The following is an 18,334-nucleotide window of genomic DNA, read 5'->3' on the forward strand; positions in this document are numbered from 1 at the left end:
GTGTCATCACAACAGCTGCAGAGAAGGCCAATGTGCACATTTTTGACAGGGCTAATTCATAATGGCTTCTGTCAGTGCCTTCTATCCTTTCAATAAATAATCTGCAGAGAGACACCATACAAATTAATTGTCTTGTTTCTATGTTTGTCAGATAACTCCCAAACTTCAAAACAGCCATAAGTTAATGGTGATATGCAGAGACATATACTGAAAGACCAATACATGCATGGATTTTCTCTGTCATAGTGATAAATATATAACTGCTGTTTCCAATGACTTAACACCTTTGGGCCATTGCAGACTGTGAGTTTCTCAATGAGTTATCTTTGGAAAAACACTGAATATTTCCCCTTCCTTTTAATTATTCTGTAAATCTGAATAAGAATCTACTCTGATACAGTATATCACAAAAGTGAGTACACCCCTCACATTTTTGTAAATATTTGAGTATCTCTTTTCATGTGACAACACTGAAGAAATTACACTTTGCTACAATGTAAGTGTACAGCTTGTATAACAGTGTAAATTTGCTGTCCCCTCAAAATAACTCAACACACAGCCATTAATGTCTAAACCGCTGGCAACAAAAGTGAGTACACCCCTAGGTGAAAATGTCCAAATTGGGCCCAAAGTGTCAATATTTTGTGTGGCCACCATCATTTTCCAGCACTGCCTTAACTCTCTTGGGCGTGGAGTTCACCAGAGCTTCACAGGTTGCCACTGGAGTCCTCTTCCACTCCTCCATGACGACATCACAGAGCTGGTGGATGTTAGAGACCTTGCACTCCTCCACCTTCCGTTTGAGGATGCCCCACAGATGCTCAATTGGGTTTAGGTCTGGAGACATGCTTGGCCAGTCCATCACCTTTATCCTCAGCTTCTTTAGTAAGGCAGTGGTCATCTTAGAGGTGTGTTTGGGGTGGTTATCATGTTGGAATATTGCCCTGATGCCCAGTCTCCGAATGGAGGGGATCATGCTCTGCTTCAGTATGTCACAGTACATGTCGGCATTCATGGTTCCCTCAATGAACTGTAACTCCCCAGTGTCGGCAGCACTCATGCAGCCCCAGACCATGACACTCCCACCACCATGCTTGACTGTAGGCAAGACACACTTGTCTTTGTACTCCTCACCTGGTTGCCGCCACACACGCTTGACACCATCTGAACCAAATAAGTTTATCTTGGTCTCATCAGACCACAGGACATGGTTCCAGTAATCCATGTCCTTAGTCTGCTTGTCTTCAGCAAACTGTTTGCTGGCTTTCTTGTGCATCATCTTTAGAAGAGGCTTCCTTCTGGGACGACAGCCATGCAGACCAATTTGATGCAGTGTACGGCATATGGTCTGAGTACTGATAGGCTGACCCCCCCACCCCTTCAAACTCTGCAGCAATGCTGGCAGCACTCATACGTCTATTTCCCAAAGACAACCTCTGGATATGAAGCTGAGCACGTGCACTCAACTTCTTTGGTCGACCATGGCGAGGCCTGTTCTGAGTGGAATCTGTCCAGTTAAACCGCTGTATGGTCTTGGCCACTGTGCTGCAGCTCAGTTTCAGGGTCTTGGCAATCTTCTTATAGCCCAGGCCATCTTTATGTAGATCAACAATTATTTGTTTCAGATCCTCAGAGAGTTCTTTGCCATGAGGTGTTGTTGTTGCCATGTTGACCTTCCAGTGACCAGTCAGTATGAGGGAGTTTGAGAGCGATGAAACCAAATTTAACAAACCTGCTCCCCATTCACACCTGAGACCTTGAAACACTAACGAGTCACATGACACCGGGGAGGGAAAATGGCTAATTCGGCCTAATTTGGACATTTTCACTTAGGGGTGTACTCACTTTTGTTGCCAGCGGTTTAGACATTAATGGCTGTGTGTTGAGTTATTTTGAGGGGACAGCAAATTTACACTGTTATACAAGCTGTACACTCACTACTTTACATTGTAGCAAAGTGTCATTTCTTCAGTGTTGTCACATGAAAAGATATACTCAAATATTTACAAAAATGTGAGGGGTGTACTCACTTTTGTGATATACTGTAAGCTTCCGGGTTTGTATACTGTATAGTAACTAACTGATGCAAAGACTTATTATACTCTAAACATATTGAGTTAAACACTTATAATGCATACATAACATACTAAGTGCTGCATGTAGTATAATGAATCATTATTAGCATCATTAGTCATACACTTGGCTACAAACATCACATGATCACAACGTTTAATTGCTGTAGTTAATAAGCTACTTATGCTATCAATTAGTGAACTAGGTCACATAGACATATTTCAAATGGCTGTGGGTGATGAGTAAGTTTACATTTAAAAAAACATGTAATCTAAAGATACAGTGAAGCGAGTAAGTAAGAATGTAAGATTAGGCCTACATGTACAGTAGTAGTAGTAGTATTAAAATAACATAAACGACAGAAAGCATAACAATCAGTAAGTAAATAAGGTTATCATTAATCAATTAATAGCAATATCAAAAAAGTGAATATAATGTCTTCAATTATTTTTCCTTATTGATTTATTTGTATAGAAATTCACATCAACATACTGTTGATTTACATAGACTGATATCAAAATACATCAGACAATGTCAAAAAGGTAATCCCACACATAGGTAGAGCATCTATAGGTGCATTGAGGTGTACTGTCACTGTTCAAGTAAAAGTGAACTATAAAAACACTATGGCCTCTATTGGAATGAAATATGTGAAATCCTTTAGCTTACACTGTTAATATTAAGCCACTGTCTGAAATATTTCAGTACATTTCAAAGCACCGAAATAATAATAACTGCACAAAAAAACAATATAGTTGGAATGCCGTATTACTCTTGTCCCACTGCAAGTCGCCTTAAAGAGCCATCACTAACACAGAGTGGCTGCTGCCAACATACAGACTCAAATCTCTACATTTAATAAATGGATGGAAACATGTATTTAAAAAAGGTATCACTAGTCACTTTAAATAACACCACTTTAATAATGTCTACATGTCCTATATTACTCATCTCATATGTATATACAGTTGAAGTTGGAAGTTTATATACACCTTAGCCAAATACATTTAAACTCAGTTTTTCACAATTCCTGACATTTAATCCAAGTAAAAATTCCCTGTCGTAGGTCAGTTAGGATCACCACTTTATTTTAAGAATGTGAAATGTTAGAATAATAGTAGAGAGAATGATTTATTTCAGCTTTTATTTCTTTCATCACATTCCCAGTGGGACAGAGGTTTACATACACTCAATTAGTATTTGGTATCATTGCCTTTAAATTGTTTAACTTGGGTCAAACATTTTGGGTAGCCTTCCACAAGCTCCCCACAATAAGTTGGGAAAATTTTGGCCGAATCCTCCTGACTGAGTCAGGTTAGTAGGCCTCCTTGCTCGCACACACTTTTTCAGTTCTGCCCACACATTTTCTATAGGATTGAGGTCAGGGCTTTGTGACGGCCACTCCAATACCTTGACTTTGTTGTCCTTAAGCCATTTTGCCACAACTTTGGAAGTATGGTTGGGGTCATTGTCCATTTGGAAGACCCATTTGCGACTAAGCTTTAACTTCCTGACTGATGTCTTGAGATGTTGCTTCAATGTATCCACATCATTTTTCTACCTCATCATGCCATCTATTTTGTGAAGTGCACCAGTCCCTCCTGCAGCAAAGCACCCCCACAACATGATGCTGCTACCCCTATGCTTCACGGTTGGGATGGTGTTCTTCGGCTTGCAAGCTTCCCCCTTTTTCCTCCAAACATAACAATGGTCATTATAGCCAAAAAGTTATATTTTTGTTTCATCAGACCAGAGGACATTTCTCCAAATAGTACGATCTTTGTCCCATGTCCAGTTGCAGACTGTAGTCTGGCTTTTTTATGGTGGTTTTGGAGCAGTGGCTTCTTCCTTGCTGAGCGGCCAGGTTTCAGGTTATGTCGATATAAGACACGTTTTACTGTGGATATAGATACTTTTGTACCTGTTTCTCCAGCATCTTCACAAGGTCCTTTGCTGTTGTTCTGGGATTTATTTGCACTTCTCGAAAGTACGTTCATCTCTAGGAGACAGAACGCGTCTCCTTCCTGAGCGGTATGATGACTGTGTCATCCCATGGTGTTTATACTTGCATACTATTGTTTGTACAGATGAACATGGTACCTTCAGACGTTTGGAAATTTCTCCCAAGGATGAACCAGACTTGTGGAGGTCTACAATATTTTTCCTGAGGTCTTGGATGATTTCTTTGGATTTTCCCATGATGTCAAGCAAAGAGGCACTGAGTTTGAAGGTAGGCCTTGAAATATATCCACAGGTACACCTCCAATTGACTCAAATTATGTCAATTAGACTATCAGAAGCTTCTAAAGCCATGCCAACATTTCTGGAATTTCCACGCTGTTTAAAGGCACAGTAAAGGCACTGTTAACTTCTGACTCACTGGAGTTGTCATACAGTGAATTTTAAGTGAAATAATCTGTCTGTAAACAATTGTTGGAAAAATGACATGTGTCATGAACAAAGTAGATGTCCTAACCGACTTGCCAAAACTATAGTTTTGTCACGACTCCGACCGAAGGACACTCCCCTTCCCGTTCGGGTGGCGCTCGGCGCTCGTCGTCGCCGGCCTACTAGCTGCCACTGATTATTTCCTCCCCCTCCTTATGTGTTTATTGAGTACACCTGTTTTGAGTTAGGTAGTTAGTAGTAAGGCTTTATTAGTCAGCCGGCCCGTCTCCTCCCGTTGCCGGGTATCCCAACAGCCCTACAGACTGCGGAGGCATTATTCACCCATGTCTTCCGGCACTACGGGGTGCCGGAGGACATCGTTTCTGATCGGGGCCCCCAGTTCACATCCCGAGTATGGAGGGCGTTCATGGAGCGTCTGGGGGTCTCGGTCAGCCTGACCTCCAGTTATCACCCCGAAAGTAATGGGCAGGTGGAGAGAGTAAACCAGGAGGTGGGTAGGTTTCTGCGGTCGTACTGCCAGGACCGGCCAGGGGAGTGGGCGAGATACATCCCCTGGGCTGAAATGGCCCAGAACTCACTACGCCACTCCTCTACTAATGTGTCCCCCTTTCAGTGTGTGTTGGGGTACCAGCCAGTCCTGGCACCGTGGCATCCGAGCCAGACCGAGGCTCCTGCGGTGGAGGAATGGGTGCAGCGCTTCAAAGAGACCTGGAGGGCCGTCCAGGAATCCCTTCAACAGGCTAGTGGACGGCAGAAAAGGAGTGGTGACCGCCACCGCAGTGAGGCCCCTGTGTTGTACAAGGGGACAGGGTCTGACTCTCGACCCGAAACCTGCCCCTCCGTGTGCCCTGCCGGAAGCTTGGGCCGCAGTGTGTAGGGCCGTTCAAAGTCCTGAGGAGAATAAACGAGGTGTGTTATCGATTACAACTCCCTTCCTATTATCGCATTAACCCCTCGTTTCATGTGTCTCTCCTCAGGCCGGTGGTAGCTGGTCCCCTACAGGACGGTGAGGTGCTGGAGGTCCCTCCTCCCCCTCTGGACATCGAGGGGTCCCCGGCGTATACGATACGGGCCATTCTGGACTCGAGACGCCGGGTGAGGGGCCTGCAGTACCTCGTGGACTGGGAGGGGTACGGTCCGGAGGAGAGGTGCTGGGTACCCACCAGGGACATTTTGGATCCGTCAATGTTGAGGGATTTCCATCGCCTCCATCCGGATCGCCCTGCACCTCGTCCTCCGGGTCGACCTCGAGGCCGGTGTCGGCGCGCTGCGGGAGCCGCGCGTCAAGGGGGGATACTGTCACGACTCCGACCGAAGGACACTCCCCTTCCTGTTTGGGTGGCGCTCGGCGCTCGTCGTCGCCGGCCTACTAGCTGCCACTGATTATTTCCTCCCCTCCTTATGTGTTTATTGAGTACACCTGTTTTGAGTTAGGTAGTTAGTAGTGAGGCTTTATTAGTCAGCCGGCCCGCCTGGTTCCTTGTGCAGGATTAATTATTGTGACCGTCTGTTTGGTGTATACGTCTATGGGTTTTGTGTTTTCCCATTTTGTGAGTTTTCTCTGGACAGTTTAAGTCCCCCTGTTTGGGGAATTTGTTTGTTCTTTACGCCCTGTGTTTTCGTGAGGGTTGGCTTATGTTCGCCGTTTCTCTGTGCATTAAAATAGCACTCACCTGAACTCTCTGCTTCCTGCGCCTGACTCCTCACCCACTACACTCAGATCGTTACAAGTTTGTTAACAAGAAATTTGTGGAGTGGTTGAAAAACGAGTTTTAATAACTCCAACCTAAGCGTATGTAAACTTCCGACTTCAACTGTACTGTATTCTATACCGTCTACCACATCTTGTCTATGCCGCACGGCCATCGCTCATCCATACAGTATATTTATATGTACATATTCTTATTCATCCCTTTACATTTGTATGTATTAGGTAGTCGTTGTGAATTTATTAGATTAGTTGTTAGATATTACTCCACTGTAGGAACTAGAAGCTCAAACATTTCGTTACACTCGACTGGAAACTCTCCTTCCAGACTCACATTAAGCATCTCCAATCCAAAATTAAATCTAGAATCGGCGTCCTATTTCGCAACAAAGCCTCCTTCACTCATGTTGCCAAACATACCCACGTAAACTGACAATTTAGAAAATAGCCTCCGACACTCTACTCAGCAAATTGGATGCAGTCTATCACAATGCCATCCATTTAGTCACCAAAGCCCCATATACTACCCACCACTGCGACCTGTATGCTCTCGTTGGCTGGCCCTCGCTACATATTCATCGCCAAACCCACTGGCTCCAGGTCATCTGTAAGTCTTTGCTAGGTAAAGCCCCGCCTTAACGCAGCTCACTGGTCACCATTGCAACACCCACCTGTAGCACACGCAGAGGTATATTTCACTGGTTATCCCCAAAGCCAACACGTCCTTTGGCCGAATTTCTTTCCAGTTCTCTGCTGCCGATGACTGGAACGAATTGCAAAAATCACTGAAGCTGGAGACTTATATCTCCCTCTCTAACTTTAAGCATCAGCTGTCAGAGCAGCTTACCGATCACTGTACCTGTACACAGCCAATCTGTAAATAGCACACCGAACTACCTCATCCCCATATTGTTATTTATCTTCTTGCTCTTTTGCACCCCAGTATCGCTACTTGCACATCATAATCTGCACATCTATCACTTCAGTGTTAATGCTAAATTGTAATTATTTCGCCTCTATGGCCTATTTATTGCCTTACCTCCCTACTCTTCTACATTTGCACACACTGTACATAGATTTTTTCTATTGTGTTATTGACTGTATGTTTGTTTATGTGTAACTCTGTGTTGTTGTTTTTGTCACACTGCTTTGCTTTATCTTGGCCAGGTCACAGTTATAAAGGAGAACTTGTTCTCAACTGGCCTATGTGGTTAAATAAAGGTTAAAAAAAAACCTTAACACTATAAATCAACATAAATGACAGCTTAACATATTTTTATATTTTCATATAAAAATTACATTTCATAAAAAATGCTTGTGCTGCCTTTTTGTCACTGGTATTACCTATATTTTAGATGGCAATTCAGGCTTTCTAGAATGTAATTTCAGTATTTAATTTGCATATATAATCAAAGGGAGAAAAGGTTAATGATAATATTAACAAATTGTTTGGATTAGTAATATTTTACTTTAAAACTTGCATGTGCAAAGTTCTATTGTCTGACATTTTTCCATTTATACTATTGTTTTTGTTGTTGTTGAAACATTAGAAATAATTTAGGTTGAGTCATCAAAATGTAATGATCATATCCTTATAATGTTTAGTAATGGATGTAGCAACAGTTAGGTAGATACAAAAAACATTTCCAATTAAACTGGGCAACTGATGCCAGAACACCAACACTCCATACAGTAATACCAGTGAGTAATAGCAGTGACACAATGTAACACCAGTGACACAATGTAACACCAGTGACACAATGTGAAACCAATGACAAACATAAGATTATTTCAAACAAATTTGATCAATTTATTAGTTATATTTTAATTACAAATATTTTCCTACTCTGTCATGTCTATCCACAAAAATATGTAGCTTGTTAAAACAGTATATATCAACTATCGTGCCATGCGACAAATATTGTGTAGGCCTACTTAAAAAGGATAGTTATGAAACAACATATTAGTTTCCTGACCATGTAAAAACTCTATGGACAATGTATGATAGCAATCAATGCTTTGGTTTTGTGCCACAAATGCAAAATAATTAGCATTTGAAACAGTGGCCAGGTAAATAAAAGCTTGGCTTGCTGTCATACCTTGTCCATAGACTGCATACATGGTAAGGAAACCAATATGTCATTTTGTAATTTGGGTGAACTATCCCTTTAAGTAACTCTGTAGATACAGAGTACATATGTCTTCCTACAGACACTGTCTTAATTCTGACCTTGCAATACTGGGTTCACTGTCTGGAGTGGAGGGGGGTCAACACTGTCATTCCTGCTCTCAATCTCTCACTGTGTTTTGCCTGTCTGATCCGCCATTTCCTTCGCTCCTGTCTTTTTTCCCTTTTTTGTGAGATCCTTCACTCTCTTTCTTTTTTTGACTCTCTAAATCCTTTAATTAAGTCTGGTGTTTTTGTTTAAGGTAGGCTGCTCTGTGGTGTGGGTCAGCATCCCTGCGCTGTCTGTAGAATCTTTGCTTTTCAGCAGCACCTAATTTCACCATATCTATCAAAAGGAAAGTCATTTTATGTGATTACAATATTGAAACAGTAGTAAAATGGTAATAAGTATTTTTTTAAAATATAATTGTTGAGGGTTTATAAAACATTACGATGAGAAAAATGTTTGTGGTGTTATTGATTGTCACTGGCGTTATCGTCATGTCACTTGTGTTACCAGCAAGAACAGTAACACCAGTGACGATAACACCAGTGACATATCTGCAGACAATATGGCATATCTAAGATGGCAGCCACTGTAGCTCAAACCACATTTCTTAAATTGTAAATAAATCACTTAATCATGCAATTTTATCAATAATTTTAATCAATTTTCCTTTCCTCTTACTATAAACTGTATAACACCAGTGACACATCTTAGGTCCTCACATGAAATTACCAAGTTAATCATCAAATTGTTAACATATGAAGAGAGAGTGCACACTCACCATGTGCTTTTCAAAACAGTCCAGTCTCCAATGAACCTTTGACCCAGGAATTATTTGGCAAGGATTTATTTTTTATACATTTTAACACCAGTGACATGAAATTGAGGGACAGCTGTTACTTGTAAATTATTTGTAATATTTATTTAATATTTTTGTTTTTTAAGTAGTCCACTGAATAACTACAATAATTTCCTTTGTATTATGACATTTAAAGAGGGCAAAAAATATATGTCACTAAACCATCACTAAACCATGACTCCTCCTGACCTGAGGGACAAGCCAATTTCATTGTACTGACCGTGATCTACAATATATATAAAACAAATGTTTGCAATATAACTGTCTTACATATGTTTTATCAATAATAAAACACTTCAATTAAAACCCCAAAACTATTTGTTGTGCCATTATCTTTCCTGGTTAATAACAGGAAAGCCACCATTTTCGTAGAATGACCAAACGCAGTCTCCTTGAACGCGGGAATATTGCCTTTAAACTAATGGATATAGATGGAATCGAGCCCTTACTCCTATTACTTACTCTGAATCAACGCTCAAGAACGTGCCAAGATTAGTTCCATAGAAATAATGTCTGACCTCTATCGCCATCTAGTTGAGTAATGTGCTTCCTACAACCTTAAGCACAGTGTACATTGCCTGTCATACACTTAAAACCAATCGCTCCAGACCAGTGTTTCCCAAGGTCAGGGGTATTCAATGAAGAATGAACAAGTATGGCGTCTTTCCCTAATGTCTGGATGACATCATGAAAAAAATATGTCTATTTATCTGATGTCTACATGAAGCCAAGCTTTTCTGCACTGGCCTGGTTACGCATCCATCATTGGTGGAATCATGTTGTGAAGGACAGTGTGAAAAGAACATATCTGGGCCAGCACATTACAGTTAGGGCTGGTACTGCATTGTAAAAAGGGTATGATAAAACTGTACTTCCTTAGAGTCCTCAATGACATGAAACATAGAAAGACTGTATGAGTGAACTGTGTGAGTCCACTCTTAAAATAGAATGTGTGCTTCATTGTATGTGTATGTGCAGGGGCGTTATGCACACATTTTCTTTATGAACTCTTATGCCTTGGGAGTTTAGTACAACTGCCACACTGGTATATAGAATCATAACCCAGGAATTAAATCAATTTTGTATTTTCTAAAGTCTAGCAACCATGCCAGCAGTCATGCCAGCTAAGATAGTTAGACAATCTACTCAAACTTAATTTATAGTCTGAAATGGGTTGGTTTTCCCGATCCAGTCATTGTGCCCCCTCCACAAAATACTGCTGACAGATCCTTTTTTAAATAAATAATGATGAGGACACGTGGGCTTCAAAATGAGTTTCAGTAATTGATTTAACATCTGAAAAATGACAAAACAGGACAAATCTATGGGCATGAAGCATGTGTGTGTGTGTGTGTGTGTGTTTGTGTTTGTGTGGGAGAGAAAGAGCGAGCGAGAGAGAGAGAGAAAGAGAGAGTAAGGAGGGCTGGGAGGGAAAGGGAGAGGGAGAGCAACTAAGCAAGAAAGGGGGAGAGAGACAGGGGGGCAGAGAAAGAGAAAAAGAGAGAGTGATAGAGAAAGAGAGAGCAAAGGATAGAGAAGAAGAGAGAAAGAGCAAGACAGCAAGGCAAGAGAGAGAGAGATGGGAGGGCTGGGAGAGAGGGAGAGCAACTAAGCAAGAACCCCAGAGCTGACAAGGTAAAAATCTGTCGTTCTGCCCCTGAACAAGGCAGTTAACCCACTGTTCCAACCAATCAATACACCCCCCAAACCAACCATGCCCACACCCTATATAGGCCCCCTCAGATCAGACCTATGTCCCTCCTTCCCACCCCATGCCATCCACTCCCACAAAGAGGTCCTCAACATGAAAGTCACACATAGCCCAGGCCATGGGCATGCAAACAGGCCCAACACCCGCTCTTACACTAGCCCAAGCCAATGAAATGTACCACTCAGCAGGCTCTTCTCACACTTACTGGTCTGAGGTCAAACCACACAACTAACAACATTGGACACCTAATGGAACACAAAGCCTTCACTATCTCATCCTGAAATATCCAAGGCCTGAGGTCATCTGCCTTTGGCCTAAAGAGCAGGAACATAAATAAAACAAAACAAATAAATCAGAAATATAGACATTATAATCCTACAAGAAACATGGTATAGAGGAGATGGACCCACTTGTTGCCCTCTAGTTTACAGAGAGCTAGTAGTCTCATCCACCAAACTACCAGGTGTAAAACAGGGAAGGGACTCAGGGGACATGCTAATTTGGTATTGAGCAGACCTAACTCACTCTAATAAATTAATCAAAACAGGAACATTTTACATTTGGCTAGAAATTCAATAGGAAATGATCTCAACAGAGACAAATGTCCTCCTGTGTGCTACCTATATCCCCCCACTAGAATCCCCATACTTTAATGAAGACAGCTTCTCCATCCTAGAGGGGGAAATCAATCATTTCCAGGCCCAGGGACATGCACTAGTCTGTGGCAACCTAAATATTAGAACTGGGCAAGAACCTGACACCCTCAACACATGGGGACAAAGACCTACCTGGAGGTGACAGCATTCCCTCCCCCATATGCCCCCCTAGGAATACTACGACAACATAACTAACAAAAACAGGTGGAGAACTCCTGCAGCTCTGTCGCATGCTTAGTATGTACATAGTCAATGGTAGACTTCGAGGGGACTCCTACAGTAGTTACACCTATAGGTCATCTCTTGGCAGTATACTGTACACTACTTTATCATGGACCTCAACCCAGACTCTCTAAGAGCATTCACAGTCAGCCCACTGACACCCCTATCAGATCACAGCATAATCACAGTCTACTTGAACAGAGAAATACTCAATCATGAGACATCAAAGCCAAAGGAACTGAATAATATTAAGAAATAATATACACTATGGAAAAAGTAGGAACAGCACATCAGAAATCAGCTCAATGTAATTGAAGAATCCATAGAATCTAACCACTTCTGAGAAAATTGGAACACACTAAACAAACACGAAGAGTTATCTATCCAAAATTGAGATGTATAGATAAACCACTTCTCCAATCTTTTTGGCCCAATAACAAAGAAGAAACAGCAAAAACATATACATGTGTTATTCTCATTGAAATGATCGGACCAAGGTGCAGTGTGGTAGGCGTACATTGTATCTTTATTAAAAATGAACACCTAAAACAACAAAAGGAAAACGAACATAACTTTCGGTAGGCTACACAGAGCTGTACAAAAACAGCATCCCACAAAACTAAGGTGGCAAAACAGGCTGCCTAAGTATGATTCCCAACCAGAGACAACGATAGACAGCTATCCCTGATTGAGAACCATACCCGGCCAAAACATAGAAATAAAGAACATACGAGTTTCCCACCTGAGTCACACGCTGACCAACCAAACATAGAGAATAAAAAGATCTCTATGGTCAGGGCGTGACAACATGATCAAACACACATTTTAGAATAAACTATTAAAGACTACTAGAACCCACTGGATTCTCCAATTACATTGAATGAACTACAGGACAAAAAAACAAAGCCTCCAACCCAAAAAGGCCTGTGGTGTTGATGGTATCCTAAATTAAATAATAAAATATACAGACCACAAATTCTAATAGGCTATACTCTAGGCTAAACTCTTGAACATTATCCTCAGCTCTGGCGTCTTCCCCAATATTTGGTACCAAGGACTAATCACCCCAATCCACAAAAGTGGAGAAGAATTTGACCTCAATATCTACAGTGGGATATGCGTCAACAGCAACCTTGGGAAAATCCTCTGCATTATCATTAACTGCAGAATTGTACATTTCCTCAGTGAAAGCAATGTACTGAGCAAATGTCAAATTGGCTTTTTACCAAATTACTGTACGACAGACCCTGCACACCCTAATTGACAAACAAACAAACCAAAACAAAGGCAAAGTCTTCTTATGCTTTGTTGACTTCGAAAGGCTATTAACTCAATTTGGCAACAAGGTCAGGCCTGCTATACAAATTGATGGAAAGATGTGTTGGGGGAAAAACATATGACATTATAAAATCCATGTACACAAAACCCAAGTGTGTGGTTAAAGTTGGCAATAAAACACACATTTCTTTCCACAGGGCCTTGGGGTGAGACAGTGATGCAGCTTAAGCCTCACCCTCTTCAACATACATACATACATACAGTGCCTTGCGAAAGTATTCGGCCCCCTTGAACTTTGCGACCTTTTGCCACATTTCAGGCTTCAAACATAAAGATATAAAACTGTATTTTTTTGTGAAGAATCAACAACAAGTGGGACACAATCATGAAGTGGAACGACATTTATTGGATATTTCAAACTTTTTTAACAAATCAAAAACTGAAAAATTGGGCGTGCAAAATTATTCAGCCCCCTTAAGTTAATACTTTATAGCGCCACCTTTTGCTGCGATTACAGCTGTAAGTCGCTTGGGGTATGTCTCTATCAGTTTTGCACATCGAGAGACTGAAATCTTTTCCCATTCCTCCTTGCAAAACAGCTCGAGCTCAGTGAGGTTGGATGGAGAGCATTTGTGAACAGCAGTTTTCAGTTCTTTCCACAGATTCTCGATTGGATTCAGGTCTGGACTTTGACTTGGCCATTCTAACACCTGGATATGTTTATTTTTGAACCATTCCATTGTAGATTTTGTTTTATGTTTTGGATCATTGTCTTGTTTGAAGACAAATCTCCGTCCCAGTCTCAGGTCTTTTGCAGACTCCATCAGGTTTTCTTCCAGAATGGTCCTGTATTTGGCTCCATCCATCTTCCCATCAATTTTAACCATCTTCCCTGTCCCTGCTGAAGAAAAGCAGGCCCAAACCATGATGCTGCCACCATCATGTTTGACAGTGGGGATGGTGTGTTCTGGGTGATGAGCTGTGTTGCTTTTACGCCAAACATAACGTTTTGCATTGTTGCCAAAAAGCACCTTCTTCCACATGTTTGGTGTGTCTCCCAGGTGGCTTGTGGCAAACTTTAAACAACACTTTTTATGGATATCTTTAAGAAATGGCTTTCTTCTTGCCACTCTTCCATAAAGGCCAGATTTGTGCAATATACGACTGATTGTTGTCCTATGGACAGAGTGTCCCACCTCAGCTGTAGATCTCTGCAGTTTATCCAGAGTGATCATGGGCCTCTTGGCTGCATCTCTGATCAGTCTTCTCCTTGTATGAGCTGAAAGTTTAGAGGGACGGCCAGGACTTGGTAGATTTGCAGTGGTCTGATACTCCTTCCATTTCAATATTATCGCTTGCACAGTGCTCCTTGGGATGTTTAAAGCTTGGGAAATCTTTTTGAATCCAAATCTGGCTTTAAACTTCTTCACAGCAGTATCTCGGACCTGCCTGGTGTGTTCCTTGTTCTTCATGATGCTCTCTGCGCTTTTAACGGACCTCTGAGACTATCACAGTGTAGGTGTATTTATACGGAGACTTGATTACACACAGGTGGATTGTATTTATCATCATTAGTCATTTAGATCAACATTGGATCATTCAGAGATCCTCACTGAACATCTGGAGAGAGTTTGCTGCACTGAAAGTAAAGGGGCTGAATAATTTTGCACGCCCAATTTTTCAGTTTTTGATTTGTTAAAAAAGTTTGAAATATCCAATAAATGTCGTTCCACTTCATGATTGTGTCCCACTTGTTGTTGATTCTTCACAAAAAAATACAGTTTTATATCTTTATGTTTGAAGCCTGAAATGTGGCAAAAGGTCACAAAGTTCAAGGGGGCCGAATACTTTCGCAAGGCACTGTATATATATATATAAATTCCCAATCTGGCCCTCAAAACCATCACGGTCACCTAATAATCCCCAGTTTACAATTGGCTCATTCATCCCCCTCCTCTCCCTTGTAACTATTCCCCAGGTCGTTGCTGCAAATGAGAACATGTTCTCAGTCAACTTACCTGGTAAAATAACGGATAAATTAAAAATTAAAAATAAAAATATCAACAAAGTGGCAAGGGCACTAGAACAGTCTGCAGCACCCAGCCTCACCCTACTAGAATCTGAAGTAAAATGTCTACTGTTTGCTGATGCTCTGGTTCTGCTATCCCCAACCAAGGAGGGCCTACAACAGCATCTAGATCTTCTGTACAGATTCTGTCAGACTTGGGCCCTGACAGTAAATCTCAGTAAGACAAAAATAACAGTGTTCCAAAAAAGGTCCAGTTGCCAGGACCATAAACACAAATTCCATCTAAACACTGTTGCCCTAGAGCACACAAAAAAACTATACATACCTCAGCCTAAACATCAGCACCACAGGTAACTTCCACAAAGCTGTGAACGATCTGAGAGACAAGGCAAGAAGGGCCTTCTATGGAATCAAAATTAACATAAAATTCGACATACCAAGTAGGATCTGGGACAAAATAATTGAACCACTTACAGAACCCATTGACCTTCATGGGTGTGAAGTCTGGGGTCCGCTCAAAAACGAAGAATTCACTAAATTGGACAAAACCACATTGAGACCGCATGCAGAATTCTCCAAAAATATTATCTGTGTACTTCATAAAACACCAAATAATGCACACAGAGCAAAATTAGGCCGATACCTGCTAATTATCAAAATCCAGAAAACAACCATTCAATTCTGCAACTAAAAGGAAGCGATTCACACCTTCCATAAAGCCATCACCTACAGAGAGATTAACCTGGAGAGAGACCCCTAAGCAAGCTGGTCGTGGGGCTCTGTTTACAAACACAAACAGACCCCACAGAGCCCCAGGACAGCAACACAATTAGACCCAACCAAATCATGAGAAAACAACAAGATTTGACTTGACACATTGGAAAGAATGAGAAAAAATAAAAATAAAAAACTGAGCAAACTAGAATGCTATTAGGCCCTAAACAGAGAGTACAGAGTGGCAGAATACCTGACCACTGTGATTGATCCAAAATTAAGGAAAGCTTTGACTATGTACAGACTCAGTGAGCATAACCTTGCTATAGAGAAAGGCCACCGTAGGCAGACCTGGCTCTCAAGAGAAGACAGGCTATGTCTATACTGCCCACAAAATGAGGTGGAAACTGAGCTGCACTTCCTAACCTCCTGCCAAATGTATGACCATATTAGAGACACATATTTCTCTCAGATTACACAGACCCACAAAGAATTTGAAAACAAATCCAATTTGGATAAACTCTCTACTGGATCTACTGGATGAAATACCACAGTGTGCAATCACAGCAGCAATATTTGTGACCTGTTGCCAAAAGAAAAGGGCAGCCAGTGAAGCACAAACACCATTGTGAATCCTACTACGTGTGCTCCGATGCTCGTCGGATGTGGCAGGGCTTGCAAACTATTACAGACACAAAGGAAAGCCCAGCCGCGAGCTGCCCAGTGACACAAGCCTACCAGATGAGCTAAATTACTTCTATGCACGCTTCGAGGTAAGCAACACTGAATCATGCACGAGAGCACCAGCTGTTCCGGACGACTGTGTGATCACGCTCGCCATAGTCGATATGAGTAAGACCTTTAAACAGGTCAACATTCACAAGGCTGCAGGGCCAGATGGATAACCAGGACGTGTACACCAAGCAATTCGCTGACCAACTGGCAAGTGTTTTCAACCTGTCCCTGCACAAGTCTGTAATACCTACATGTTTCAAGCAGACCACCATAGTCCCTGTGCCCAAGAACACCAAGGTAACCTGCCTAAATTACTATCGACCCGTAGCACTCATGTCTGTAGCCATGAAGTGTTTTGAAAGGCTGGTCATGGCTCACATCAACACCATCATCCAAGAATCCCTAGAGCCACTCCAATTTGCATACCGCCCCAACAGATTCACAGATGACGCAATCTCAACACTGCCCTATCCCACCTGGACAAAAGGAACACTTACGTGAGAATGCTGTTCACTGACTACAGCTCAGCGTTCAACACCATAGTGCCTTCAAAGCTCATCACTAAACTAAAGACTCTGGGACTAAACACTTCCTCAACTGGAACCTGGATTTCCTGACAGACTGCCCTCAGGTGGTGAGGATAGGCAACAACATGTCTGCAACACTGATCCTCAACACGGGGCCCCTCAGGGAGGCGTGCTTAGTCCCCTCCTGATCTCCCTGTTCACCCATGACTACATGGCCCAGAACGATTCCAACACCATCATTAAGTTTGCCAACGACACGATTGTGATTGACCGGATCCCCGACAACGATGAGGCAGCCTATAGGGAGGAAGTGGAAGTGTGTGGAAGTGTGGTGCCAGGAAAACAACCTCTGCCTCAACGTGATCAAGAAAAATGAGATGATCATGGACTACAGGAAAACGAAGGCAAAGCACACACCCATTCTCATCGACAGGGCTGTAGTGGAGCAGGCTGAGAGCTTCAAGTTCCTTGGTGTCTACATCACCAACAAACTATCATGGTCCAAACACACCAAGACAGTCGTGAAGCGGGCATGACAAGACCTATTCCCCCTCAGGAGACTGAAGAGATTCGGCATGGGTCTTCAGATCTTCAAAAAGTTTTACAGCTGCACCATAGAGAGCATCCTGACTAGTTGCATCATCACCTGGTATGGCAACTGCTCGGCCTCCGACTGCAAGGCACTACAGAGGGTAGTGCGTACGGCCCAGTACATCACTGGGGCTAAGCTTCCTACCATCCAGGACCTCTACACAAGGCGGTGTCAGAGGAAGGCCCTAAAAATGTCCAAAGACTCCAGCCACCCTGGTCATGGTCTGTTCTCTCTGCTACTGCATGGCAAGCGGTACCGGAGAACCAAGTTTCGGTCCAAAAGGCTTCTTAATAGGGATCAGCGTCCCGTCAACGGGACAGTTGTAAATCATGCAGCGCCTTGTGTCACGATCGCAGATTTGAGAGAAACAACAAATGTCGGTACATATAAGTGTCTTATCGGCTGAAATCTTAAATTCTTGTTAATATCACTGCACTGTCCAATTTACAGTAGCTATTACTGTGAAAAAATGCCATGCTATTGTTTGAGGAGAGCTCCTAACAACATAACACAGTTTTCACCGTGATAGGTTTGATAAATTCACCTCTGAAGGTGAAATGTGTACTTATATACTGAAATCTTGCTCTGATGTATCATTCAAAGGGTCTCAGAGATAACATGAAGTGTCGTTTTGTTAGATAAAATTA

This window comes from Oncorhynchus keta, chromosome 35 (genome assembly GCF_023373465.1).
Source record: "Oncorhynchus keta strain PuntledgeMale-10-30-2019 chromosome 35, Oket_V2, whole genome shotgun sequence".
In the NCBI taxonomy this organism is placed as follows: Eukaryota; Metazoa; Chordata; class Actinopteri; order Salmoniformes; family Salmonidae; genus Oncorhynchus; species Oncorhynchus keta.